This window comes from Palaemon carinicauda, chromosome 37, assembly GCF_036898095.1.
Source record: "Palaemon carinicauda isolate YSFRI2023 chromosome 37, ASM3689809v2, whole genome shotgun sequence".
Lineage (NCBI taxonomy): Eukaryota > Metazoa > Arthropoda > Malacostraca > Decapoda > Palaemonidae > Palaemon > Palaemon carinicauda.
Genome location: NC_090761.1, coordinates 28393662 through 28407505, shown reverse-complemented (window position 1 = coordinate 28407505; position 13844 = coordinate 28393662).

Below are 13844 nucleotides of genomic sequence, written 5' to 3'. Positions count from 1 at the left end.
CTACATCTTCCACACCGAATGGTATTGTATTGTGGATGAAGAGCTCTTGCAACTCATCAAAAAGTCAAATTGTGAGCTGAGAAAACTTTTGAAAATACAGGAGAGTAAACCCAAATGTGAAGGTTCTGGATCAGAAAGGAGGAACTAAAGTAGTTTGTTCCTGCTTTCTAGTCCAGCTGTGCAAACCAAAGCTTGAGTATTTTGGTCTCATATGCTGAGGTAGTGGATACCTCAGGCTGTTGGGCCAATGTAGTTCTATAGTATAGTTCTATAGTACAGATGTCCCTGAAAATCCTTGAAGGATATTCAAAGCCTACAAAAACAAACTCTTTGAAGGAACAGCCAGATCAACAACCATTTGTTCCCATTTAAACCAGAGCATCTCTTGCCACTGCGTGAGAGTTCACAATCAGAAATACATATAGTGGAAGTTTGTAGCAGTGAACAGGTATAGTTGGAGATCCAGAACTAGCTCCGACACTACCTAAAAAGAACTCTGTTTCAGTGTTCATTCTGTATGCAAGAGTGTCTACCTGGATAGGGCAGCCTCTATTACGCTGAGTGAACACGATAGATGGAATAGTGAGATGATCATGTTACTCTCCTTAGGGGTCACTAAAATGAGATTTCTCGAGCAGAATCCCACTTTCTGAGGCAACAGACCACCACTTGTTTGTTTATGAAGATCTTATACAGTATGCCATTTCCTTTGTGGACAAATTCACTTTAATATCATGACCACCGCCATCAGTTTCAACACATTCATGTGAAAAGCTTCATACTGAAGGGACCATTCCTGAACACACAGTTCTCCTGAATGACCTCCCCAGCCCAACATGGATGCTGAATTATCATGGTAACCAAGGGAGGGACCAATGGGACTGACCTAATCAAGCAATTGGCATCATTCGTGACCTGAGAATTCTTTTGCAATGACTGAGTGTCCAAGTCTGACTGTCCTGAAAACCTATTTTGATCCCCATTCTTCACACCCAATGGTGGTCTTTCATTTATCTAGGCAAACTGAAAAAGAGCCAAAATCTTCAGTTGCCTTGTGGCAGAGAAGTGTCTCAACACTGATGTTTTGTTATGATAGTGTGGGTTTCATCATAATCTATTGGCAACGTAACCCCCACTGAATATCCTTCTGGAATTAGCCTAGACTTTACAAAGTTGTTCTAAAACCCGTTGTCCTGAAGAACTTGATTGTGTATTTGAGGCATAATTCATTTTTCTATGCCAAAATCAGCTAATCGTCTAAATAATTTATGATCTGAACTACAGTACCTGTAACCTTAGTAGTTTGATCACCACCTTATTAGCTTTGTAAAGATTCTTGGGGTGATGTTGAGACCGAGTGGTATTACAGTACTTTGAATCTATGCCCCCCCTCTTGAGCCAAAACCCAAGTTAAGGTCGGAAGTGGGGGAACAATAGGGACGTGCCAATGGGATTCTTTTAGATCTATAGTATGGGTCCAAACCTCTTGGTTTAGTAATTGGCAGATGTGCTGGCCAGTTGTCATATTGAATGGAACTCACCAGAAGTGTTGATTGAGAAGAGACAGGTCGAGGATCACTTCTCTCTGGGGAGTTTTTTTTCTTTAAGCTGAATAGCCTGGCCTGGAAGCTAGAAATCTGCACCTTCTCTGACTCCTTTCTGAACTTATAACTTATGAAGGAGTCAAGACTAATTGAGACGTGTCCACCGAGAAAAGGGCCAACATAACCGAAAATGATGGAGATGATACCTCAACCTGAAGCTCCTCATTGATGAGATCCTTTGCTTCTGTTGGGTTACTAGCTACCTTGTTTACCTTGATCTCCAATAAACTCCTCTTGCTCTATAACCAAAGTTTAGCTGGCTCTGGGACAAAGCCTCACCTATGGAGGGGTAACATACTGTCCTCCTTCCTCTCAAAGAAAACCTCGGTGTGGGACAAGGCTTGATATAGGAAATGGGGGGGTGCCGTTATAGTATGTGGCCTACCTTTCGAGTGTGGCCTACGGAATTTTGTCTCTGATATAGTATGTGGCCTACATACTGTTATTACGAATATTGATCATGTAAGTACACATGGATTTCAGTATTTAACTATGTAGTTAATGTCAATGTTGTGTAAGGGGGGGGTCCGGGCCCGGGTAAGGACACGGCTTTTAGCATAGGTTAGGTGGGTTTTTTAAGTTAGCTTCTCCCGTCGTACTCGTAGGTAAGGACACGGCTTTTAGCATAGGTTAGGTGGGTTTTTTAAGTTAGCTTCTCCCGCCATACTCGTAGGCAAGGAAACTGTTCTTTTAAAATTGTATTGTTAGATATTAAACAATTGTGAAAAATAATTGATTTCATTACATATATATACAAACTCTTCCTAAGGTAGGACACATTCAAACAGGCTTAGGTAGGACACATTCAAACCGGGTAGGCCACATACTATAACAGATCCAAAAAGGTAGGCCACATACTATAACGGCACCAATGGGAGTTGGTCTCTCAGTGGGAGGTTTCTTAAACCTGCTGCTGGATCTTATAGACTATGGACCATGAACAAGAGCTTCTTTTAAATAAAGGCTTAAAACCTCTCCTCCATTCTCTGAAAGTGACATAGCCATAGCCTCTGCATTGACATTGGTTTGTCCTTAAGGGTTTGGCGGAAGAGCTGTTGCACATTAGATCTCTGTGCAACAGTTCCTTTACCTAACAAAGTTCTACAAGGACTTTTACACTTGCTTTGCTAGCACCAAAGAGGCCATCTGGAATCCCTCTATAGCCATCACTTGTAAGGATTCTATGGCCTACTCCAGGTTGAACAAGGGTTGTCCGAAAGTGATATGGGACCATAGGGAAATGGCCCCCCAATTGACTGGTCCCAACATGAACATCCAAAGTGAACCTACTGCACTTGAAATAGAGAGATTCACATGATATATGATTCTGTAATAACACTTCTCCTCCAATACTCATATCAGATGAATATGGAAGGACAACTACCTGTAAGAACAGCTGACTGACTGATCAGAACCCCTTTCTCATGATCACACACAATTTTTTAAAGTACAATATTAAGTATTCCAACACATTCGTGTACAGTATGTGGGAATACAGTCTAAAATATGTTTTAAGGTACTGCTGGGATACGGCTGAATAAGCAGACTAATTCTGCTTCAATACTAACCTTACCAAGGTTATAACTGATAGGCTAATAAATACTCAGTCTGGATTTGCTAACATTGAGCTAAAACATACAGTACTACAGTACATTTAAACATTATAACACTTACCCTTCACTGGCTAGACAGCCTCCAATGAGGTTATGGTAGCCTAACCATGTTGTACTGTAGATACCCAAATTTAAACTTACTTTGTATTTGTAACAATTAAATAATTGAAAAATGTATAGGACAGTTAAATTAAATACAAATTTATAAGAAACATATGAACATATGTTTAGAGGGCAAGAAACAAACAATAACAATTACTCGCTGCTAGTAGGCTACTATCAATATATGCTTAATAAGCATGTAAGGAAAGAAGGAAGAAAAATACCTGACGATAGGTACTTATCCTAATAATGTTCTTGAAGTGATGATCATACAAGATGCATTGCGTATCTTTTAATGACAGAAGACTGAATGTGGTTGAGGGTTTGTTGTGACACAGTGTCGCTAGTGAGTCCTTTCTGGTATGCCGTACATGACATCACTCATAACAGCCAACTTTCAGTTACTGATGTATTGTGCCAAGTTCAGTGATCCTGAATTTACGAGGTCTCCCTTATACACACCAAGACCATGCCTTGCCCATTGATACACTGCCCTTAGAGCAGCGAAAACATTATTTGTTTGGTATTTATGTTGCATTGGATTCCCTGTTCTAGTCTTTAACAGGAAAATCTTGGAGACCACACAGCACCTTAATCCCCAAAATATAATTTGTATTTTTCCAAAATATTCAAATTTGAGGCCTTTAATAGGAGTATAATTTCAGCAAAGCTGGACACTGCTGTTATAAATTATAGAGATGTCTGTAGTTACTGGTAGGGAATCCTCCATCCCGGCCAGTACACAGGTAAGCCATTTGGACCTTCCCTAAGGAATTGCGGTGTGGTTTAGGTCGTAAGTGTAACTGAAAGGATACAGGTTTATGTAGTTAAGAAAAATGTTATTTTTATTAGTAAAATAAATTTTTGAATATACTTACCCGATAATCATGTAGCTGTCAACTCCGTTGCCCGACAGAATTCTATGGAGGGATACGCCAGCTATCACAATACTAGAAGGGGGTGTACTTACCAGCGCCACCTGTGGCCAGGTACTCAAGTACTTCTTGTTGACACCTCCTCAATTATTCCTCGGTCCACTGGTTCTCTATGGGGAGGAAGGGAGGGTCGATTAAATCATGATTATCGGGTAAGTATATTCAAAAATTTATTTTACTAATAAAAATAACATTTTTCAATATTAAACTTACCCGATAATCATGTAGCTGATTCACACCCAGGGGGGTGGGTGAAAACCAGTGTACAAGATTAAAGGATAGCTAAGTATCCCATATTTCATATAACAGTTATCTCAAATAACAATGAAATAATAAGTACCTGGTAAGGAAGTCGAATTGAACCGTTACTCTGCCTCTTTTTTAAGTTCGTCTTCCTTACTGAGCGCAGCGTTCCTCTTGGAGGCTGAATCAACCCAAAGGTGCCAAAGTATATGGGGTTGCAACCCCTACTAAAGGACCTCTACAAAACCTCTAACCCAGGCGCTTCTCAAGAATGAATAGACCACCCGCCAAATCAAAAGGATGCGGAAGGCTTCTTAGCCTACCGTAACAACCATAAAAACAACAATAAAAGCATTCAAGAGAAAGGTTAAAAAAGGTTATGGGATTAAGGGAATGTAGTGGCTGAGCCCTCACCTACTACTGCACTCGCTGCTACGAATGGTCCCAGGGTGTAGCAGTTCTCGTAAAGAGACTGGACATCTTTAAGATAAAATGATGCAAACACTGACTTGCTCCTCCAATAGGTTGCATCCATTATGCTCTGCAGAGAACGGTTTTTATTAAAGGCCATCGAAGTAGCTACGGCTCTTACTTCGTGGGTCCTTACCTTCAGCAATGCAAGGTCTTCCTCCTTTAAGTGAGAGTGGGCTTCTCTAATCAGAAGCCTTATATAATACGAAACCCCATTCTTGGACATGGGCCTCGAAGGTTTCTTGATGGCACACCATAAGGCTTCTGACTGTCCTCGAAGAGGTTTAGAACTCTTAAGATAAAATTTGAGAGCTCTGACAGGGCAAAGAACTCTCTCTAGTTCGTTACCTACCATGTTGGAGAGGCTAGGTATTTCAAACGATCTAGGCCAAGGACGAGAAGGAAGTTCGTTCTTTGCTAGGAATCCGAGCTGAAAAGAACATGTTGCAGATTCGGTCGTGAAACCAATGTTCTTGCTGAAGGCATGAACCTCACTGACTCTCTTAGCTGTTGCAAGGCAGACGAGAAAAAGAGTCTTGAGGGTAAGGTCCTTGAAGGAAGCTGACTGGAGAGGTTCGAACCTAGGTGACATAAGGAACCTTAAGACTACGTCTAGGTTCCAGCCTGGAGTGGATAGACGACGCTCTTTAGACGTCTCAAAAGACTTAAGAATGTCTTGAAGGTCCTTGTTGGAAGAAAGGTCCAAACCTCTGTGGCGGAGAACTGAAGCCAACATACTCCTATACCCTTTAATCGTAGGGGCTGAAAGGGATCTCTCATTCCTAAGATGTAGAAGGAAGTCAGCTATTTGGGTCACAGAGGTATTGGTAGAGGATATTGAATTGGCTCTACACCAGCTTCGGAAGACCTCCCACTTAGACTGGTAGACTCTACGAGTGGAAACCCTTCTCGCTCTGGCAATCGCACTGGCTGCCTCCTTCGAAAAGCCTCTAGCTCTAGCGAATCTTTCGACAGTCTGAAGGCAGTCAGCCGAAGAGCGTGGAGGTTTGGGTGCAACCTGTCTACGTGAGGTTGACGTAGAAGGTCCACTCTTAGAGGTAGAGTCCTGGGGATGTCGACTAGCCATTGAAGTACCTCTGTGAACCATTCTCTTGCAGGCCAAAGGGGAGCAACCAGCGTCAGCCGTGTCCCTTCGTGCGAGATGAATTTCTGCAGAACTTTGTTTATTATCTTGAACGGTGGGAATGCGTACAGGTCGAGATGGGACCAGTTCAGTAGAAAAGCATCCACATGAACTGCTGCAGGGTCTGGAACAGGGGAACAGTACAGCGGAAGTCTCTTGGTTATGGAGGTGGCAAACAGATCTATGGTAGGTTGACCCCACAAGGTCCAAAGTCTGTTGCACACACTCTTGTGGAGGGTCCATTCCGTGGGAATGACCTGATTCCTTCTGCTTAGGCGATCTGCTGAGACGTTCATATCGCCCTGAATGAACCTCGTGACCAGAGTGAGGTTTAGACCTCTTGACCAAATGAGGAGGTCCCTTGCGATCTCGTATAGGCTCCTCGAATGGGTCCCTCCTTGCTTGGAGATGTAAGCCAAGGCTGTGGTATTGTCTGAGTTCACCTCCACCACTTTGCCTAGCAGGAGGGACTTGAAGTTCAACAGGGCTAAATGAACTGCTAGTAGCTCCTTGCAGTTGATGTGGAGTAATCCCTGTTCTTCGTTCCACGTTCCCGAGCATTCCCGTCCGTTCAAGGTCGCACCCCAGCCCGAGTCCGATGCATCTGAGAAGAGATGAAGATTGGGGGTCTGAATAGCCAACGATAGACCCTCCCTGAGAAGGAGGTTGTGCTTCCACCACAGGAGAGTGGTCTTCATCTCTTGGGTGATTGGGATAGAGACTGCTTCGAGAGTCGAACCCTTGTCCCAATGAGCTGCAAGATGGAATTGAAGAGGGCGGAGGTGGAGTCTCCCTAGCTCGACGAACAGGGCCAGTGATGAAAGGGTCCCTGTGAGACTCATCCACTGTCTCACCGAGCAACTGCTCCTCTTCAGCATGCTCATGATGCACTCTAGGGCTTGGCTTATCCTGGGAGCCGATGGAAAAGCCCGAAAATCCTGACTCCGAATCTCCATTCCCAGGTACACAATGGATTGGGAGGGAATGAGTTGAGACTTTTCTATGTTGACTAATAGACCCAGTTCTCTGATTAAGTCTAAAGTCCAATTGAGATTCTCCAGACAGCGACGACTCGTGGAGGCTCTCAACAGCCAGTCGTCTAAGTAGAGGGAGGCTCTGATGTCTGATAAGTGTAGGAATTTTGCTATATTCCTCATCAGATGAGTAAAGACCATAGGAGCTGTGCTTAGGCCAAAACACAGGGCTTGGAATTAGTAGACAACCTTTCCAAAAACGAATCTCAGGAAAGGTTGGGAGTCTGGATGAATAGGAACGTGAAAGTAGGCATCTTTCAAGTCCAACGAGACCATCCAGTCCTCCTGCCTGACCGCTGCTAAGACCGACTTCGTCGTCTCCATCGTGAACGTCTGCTTGGTGACATACGCGTTGAGCGCGCTGACGTCCAGCACCGGTCTCCAACCTCCTGTCTTCTTGGCCACAAGAAAGAGACGGTTGTAGAAGCCCGGGGATTGATGGTCCCGGACTATAACCACTGCCTTCTTCTGCACAAGTAGCGACACCTCCTGGTGCAATGCTAGCCTCTTGTCCTCTTCTTTGTAGTTGGGAGAGAGGTTGATGGGCGATGTGGTCAGAGGTGGTTTGAGGCAGAATGGAATCCTGTAACCGTTCCTCAGCCAACTGACAGACTGGGCGTCTGCACCTCTCTTCTCCCAGGCTCGCCAGAAGATCTTGAGTCTGGCTCCTACTGCTGTCTGGAGATGCGGAGAGTCAGTTTTTTCCTTTAGATGTCCTGGAGCCTTTCCTGGACTTGCTCCTGTAAGAGTCTGGACGGGAGCTTCCTCGGCTGGGGGCTCTACCACGAAAGGGCGGTATGAACCTCGTAGCAGGGGTATCAGCCACTGGGGAGCGATAAGTCTTGGGGACTGAGGTAGCAACCTTAGACTTACGAGCCGATGAGGCTACAAGATCGTGTGTGTCCTTTTGTATCAGGGCAGCAGACAAGTCCTTAACCAGCTCTTCGGGGAAGAGGAACTTCGAGAGCGGAGCAAAAAGGAGTTGTGACCTTTGGCAAGGTGTAATGCTGGAGGAAAGGAAGGTACACAGCTGTTCCCTTTTCTTCAAAACCCCTGATACAAACATCGACGCAAGCTCACCAGATCCATCCCTAATGGCCTTATCCATGCAGGACATTAATAGCATGGCAGAATCCTTGTCCGCAGGAGAGGTCTTCTTGCTGAGGGCCCCCAGCCACCAGTCAAGAAAGTTGAACATCTCAAATGCTCTAAACAGTCCTTTCAGTAAGTGATCAAGGTCTGAGAAGGTCCAGCAAACCTTAGAGCGCCTCATTGCAGTTCTCCGAGGCGAGTCTACCAGACTTGAGAAGTCAGCCTGGGCAGAGGCAGGTACTCCCAAGCCTGGTGCTTCTCCTGTGGCATACCAAACGCTCGCTTTCGAAGTGAGCTTAGTCGGCGGGAACATGAAAGAAGTTTTGCCAAGGTGTTGCTTAGTCTGCAGCCACTCCCCTAAGATCCTTAATGCTCTCTTAGAGGACCTTGCTAGGACTAGCTTAGTATAGGAGGACTTAGCTTGTTGTATGCCCAGCGAAAACTCAGATGGCGGAGAGCGGGAATAGCAGAGACAAAGTGGTCTGGGTAAACCTCCCTAAGCAGAGCCAAGACCTTACGAAAGTCAATAGACTGTGGAGAAGGCTTGGATTCATCCACGTCTGACGAGGGATCCAGGTGTGCCTCCTCATCATCAGACGCCTCATCACCAGAGTGTAGCGAAGATATCGGACAAGAATGCTGAACAGCAGAGTCAGAACGAGTAGGAACAATATTAGTGGTTTCCTCTTCAAGTAACTGTTGAGGGAGAACCTGAGGCTCAGACTGCAAAGGCTGAATAAAAGACGAAGCAGAAGGAAGGCGCATGGGTGGAGGAGGCTGACTCCTAGCATGAGTGGTTGAACCCAAGGGTTGCGCTTGCTGAGCGGTTGGTGGAAGCGGAGTAGCAAGTTCCTGTTCCTGTGGTGTGAGCGGAGCGTGATGAGGTTGAGGCTGCGCAGAACAAGGTAAATGTCTCGCAAGCTGAGGCTCCTGAGGCGCAAGGCCAAGGTGTAGTGGAGCTTGCCTTATGGATGGTTGAGCTCGCTGCAGCGAGAGCTGAGGAGACTGACTCATGGACGGGAGAGGTAGTTGTACCTCAACCGAGTGTTGCACCACTGGTGGAGCAGCAAGGGGAGGCGGAGGAAGAGAGGTATAATCCTCCTGATCCCATAATAAAGGTTGCCTTAAAGAAGGCGGAGGCTGAACACCACTGGGAACAGCAAACTCAGACCGTGGCTCAACATCGTACGCCTGGCAGGTGGTACTGCGATCAGGCGGAGCAAGCGCAGGCGGAGCGAGCGCAGGCGGAGCGAGCGCAGGCGGAGCGAGCGCAGGCGGAGGGAGTGTAGGCGGAGGCGGAGGCGCAACACTCTCAGCCCGACACTCACGCATCAAGTCCGAAAGCTGTGCTTGCATGGACTGTAGTAGAGTCCACTTAGGGTCGGCAGAAACTACAGTAGGCTGAGGTAAAGCCTTAACAGTCGAGCTCTGTTGTGGCAGAACCTTACTCCTCTTGGGCGGAGTGCAGTCGACAGATGACTGCGGCGAGTCAGAGCTGAGCCAATGACTGCAACCTGGCTGAGCACTCGCGGACTGGACTCTGCGTTTAAGTGGTCTCGAGACCTGAGACCAACGTTTCTTCCCTGACAGATGATCAGCGGACGAGAAAAAGACGGGCTCAATCGTATGCAGGTGGGAGTGACGGTCTTTGGAAGACACGCCCGCAACCACCGAGGATACTTCTGTGCGCCTAACAAGGCCTGCCGAACCCTTATGCCCTTCGACATTGCTTCTCCCCTGGGCTTGGGAGCTTGCAAGAGGTCCCGGACTGGGAGGACGACTGGCTCGCACAGAAGTATCCTCACGCACCACACTGGCACTGACACTAGCACTTGGCACTGCACTGACACTAGCACTCGTCACAGCACTGGCACTAATTCCACCCACTGCACTCTTGACCTTAAGTTCCTTGACTTCGGCCATCAGAGACTTATGATCACTTACCACTGACTCTACTTTATCGCCTAAGGCCTGAATAGCACGCAAAACAACAGACATATCAGGCGGAGGGCAAACAGTAGGTTCGGGGGTAGCCACTACAGGGGTAGGAAAAGGTAGGGGATCATGAGGTGAGGAAAAAAGTGAAGAGTGAGAAGAACTCCTCCTAACTCTACCTCTCTCTAACTTAGATGAATATTTCAAAAGACGGACAAATTCCAGTTCCGAAAGTCCGGCGCATTCCTCACATCGATTTTCTAACTGACAGGGCCTGTCCCTACAGTCAGAACAAGCGGTGTGAGGATCTACCGAGGCCTTCGGAATACGCCTATTGCAAGACCTACATCGTCTATGGGAGGGGGCTTGCGAAATGTCAGACATCTTGAATCCAAAGAGTTAGCCAAAGGGGTTTCCAAAATCAAGCAAAAGAACGTTAACCGTTAATCAGGACTATATAAAAGCTATCTAGCTAATATAAGAAGGTTTCCAGTAAAGCGACAGCCGAAATCTGAGAGAATACTTCACCAATTAGCCGTGAACAAACTCGAAGATCATAAGCGTATCCCAGAACGTCTTGCCGGAAGCACGACAGAGGAATAATTGAGGAGGTGTCAACAAGAAGTACTTGAGTACCTGGCCACAGGTGGCGCTGGTAAGTACACCCCCTTCTAGTATTGTGATAGCTGGCGTATCCCTCCATAGAATTCTGTCGGGCAACGGAGTTGACAGCTACATGATTATCGGGTAAGTTTAATATTGAAAAATATAAATTACTTTTTAAAAGAATTTTTTTTTTTGTTTCTACATGGATACAAACCCTCACTCTTTAATAGGAGACTTACCCTGAGGAGGGAGGAAGTTCCTCTAACCAAACTGGCAGGTTTAAAATCCCAGGATGTCGAACACTCCACCTCCTATCAAACTGAGAAAATATTCGCAGGTGATAGTCTAGGTTTCTGTTTTACACAGAAGGTCACGGTTGAACTTAAGACATTTAAGATACTTTCTGAAATGCATAGCTAATAAGATGTATGACTTTACATCCTGCTTTTCCAACTAGGTTTATAGCCTAGTCTGTAATAATTACAGTATAATAATAATAATGGAGGGGACTTGCTCCTATCTACACAACTGAATAGTAGCACGGTATGGTAGCTTACCTGCTTAAAAATTCATTGCAGCAAATAATGATGTGACCATGGTACTTCAAGGGAATGGTAAAAATTGTTGCATCCACTATCTCATACAAGATGCTTCTTATCCTGTGAGGGAGCTAGGTATGCTACACTACCTATTGAGCCGCTACCACAGAACCTATTGAGAACATGTCAAATGATTACTGGGTATATTTCCTCAGGTAGTGGGCTGTAAAGGTTGTCTAACATTTTCAATCACCCAGCTTCAACTCTTGCGCCACTGACATGTTCTTCTGGAAGGCTAGTGACACCATCCTCTCTTGATTTCATTAATGTGTGCGTCAGTAGGCTCTTCGGGATTTTTCCGAGATTGAATTTAGTCGCTTTATTGTTTCTCATAGCCGGAAGGAGATGTATAGTGAACCCTCGTTTATCGCGGCTGATAGGTTCCAGACCCGACCGCGATAGCTGAAAATCCGCGAAGTAGGGACACCATATTTACGTATTTATCTAACATGTATATTCAGACTTTTAAAACCTTCCCTTTACGTAGTACTGTTAACAAACTACCCTTTAATGTACAGAACACTTAATGCATGTACTACAATACCCTAAACTAAAACAGGCACAAATATTAAAATGTTAGAATATTAAAGCAGTATAAAAAAAATGTTATTTTTATTAGTAAAATAAATTTTTGAATATACTTACCCGATAATCATGTAGCTGTCAACTCCGTTGCCCGACAGAATTCTATGGAGGGATACGCCAGCTATCACAATACTAGAAGGGGGTGTACTTACCAGCGCCACCTGTGGCCAGGTACTCAAGTACTTCTTGTTGACACCTCCTCAATTATTCCTCGGTCCACTGGTTCTCTATGGGGAGGAAGGGAGGGTCGATTAAATCATGATTATCGGGTAAGTATATTCAAAAATTTATTTTACTAATAAAAATAACATTTTTCAATATTAAACTTACCCGATAATCATGTAGCTGATTCACACCCAGGGGGGTGGGTGAAAAACCAGTGTACAAGACTAAAGGATAGCTAAGTATCCCGTATTTCATATAATCAGTTATCCACAATAACAATGAAATAATAAGTACCTGGTAAGGAAGTCGACTTGAACCGTTACTCTGCCTTTAATAAGATCGTCTTCCTTACTGAGCGCAGCGTTCCTCTTGGGAGGCTGAATCAACTCAAAGGTGCTAAAGTATACAGGGCTGCAACCCATACTAAAGGACCTCATCACAACCTTTAACCTCGGCGCTTCTCAAGAAAGAATTGACCACCCGCCAAATCAACAAGGATGTGGAAGGCTTCTTAGCCGACCGTACAACCCATAAAAAGTATTCAAGAGAAAGGTTAAAAGGTTATGGGATTATGGGAATGTAGTGGCTGAGCCCTCGCCTACTACTGCATTCGTTGCCACGAATGGTCCCAGGGTGTAGCAGTACTCGTAAAGAGACTGGACATCTTTGAGATAGAATGATGCGAACACTGACTTGCTTCTCCAATAGGTTGCATCCATAACACTCTGCAGAGAATGGTTCTGTTTGAAGGCCACTGAAGTAGCCACAGCTCCCACTTCATGTGTCCTTACCTTCAGCAAAGCAAGGTCTTCTTCCTTCAGATGAGAATGTGTTTCTCTAATCAGAAGCCTGAATAGTAAGAAACTGAGTTCTTAGAACTTGGAAAAGAAGGTTTCTTGATAGCACACTATAAGGCTTCTGATTGTCCTTGTAAAGGTTAAGACCTTTTTAGATAGTACTTAAGAGCTCTAACTGGGCAAAGTACTCTCTTCAGATCATTCCCCACCAAGTTGGACAGGCTTGGGATCTCGAACGACTTAGGCCAAGGACGTGAAGGAAGCTCGTTTAGCAAAAACCGAGCTGCAAGGAACATGTAGCCGTTTCAGATGTGAAAACAATGATCCTGCTGAAGGCGTGGATCTCACTTACTCTTTTAGCTGTTGTCAAGCACACGAGGAAAAGAGTTTTTAATGTGAGGTCCTAAAAAGAGGCTGATTGGAGAGGTTCAAATCTTGATGACATAAGGAACCTTAGGACCACGTCTAGATTCCAGCCTGGAGTGGACAACCGACGTTCCTTTGAGGTCTCAAAAGACCTAGGGAGGTCCTGTAGATCTTTGTTGGTGGAAAGATCCAAGCCTCTGTGGCGGAAAACCGCTGCCAACATACTTCTGTAACCCTTGATCGTAGGAGCTGAAAGGGATCTTACTTTCCTTAGATATAACAGGAAGTCAGCAATCTGGGTTACAGTGGTACTGGTTGAGGAAACTGCATTGGTCTTGTACCAGCTACGGAAGACTTCCCCTTGAGACTGATAGATTCTGAGAGTGGATGTTCTCCTTGCTTTGGCAATCGCTCTGGCTGCCTCCTTCGAAAAGCCCCTAGCTCTTGAGAGTCTTTCGAAAGTCTGAAGGCAGTCAGACGAAGAGCGTGGAGGATTGGGTGTACCTTCTTTACGTGAGGTAGACTTAGAAGGTTCACTCCTAGAGGAAGAGTC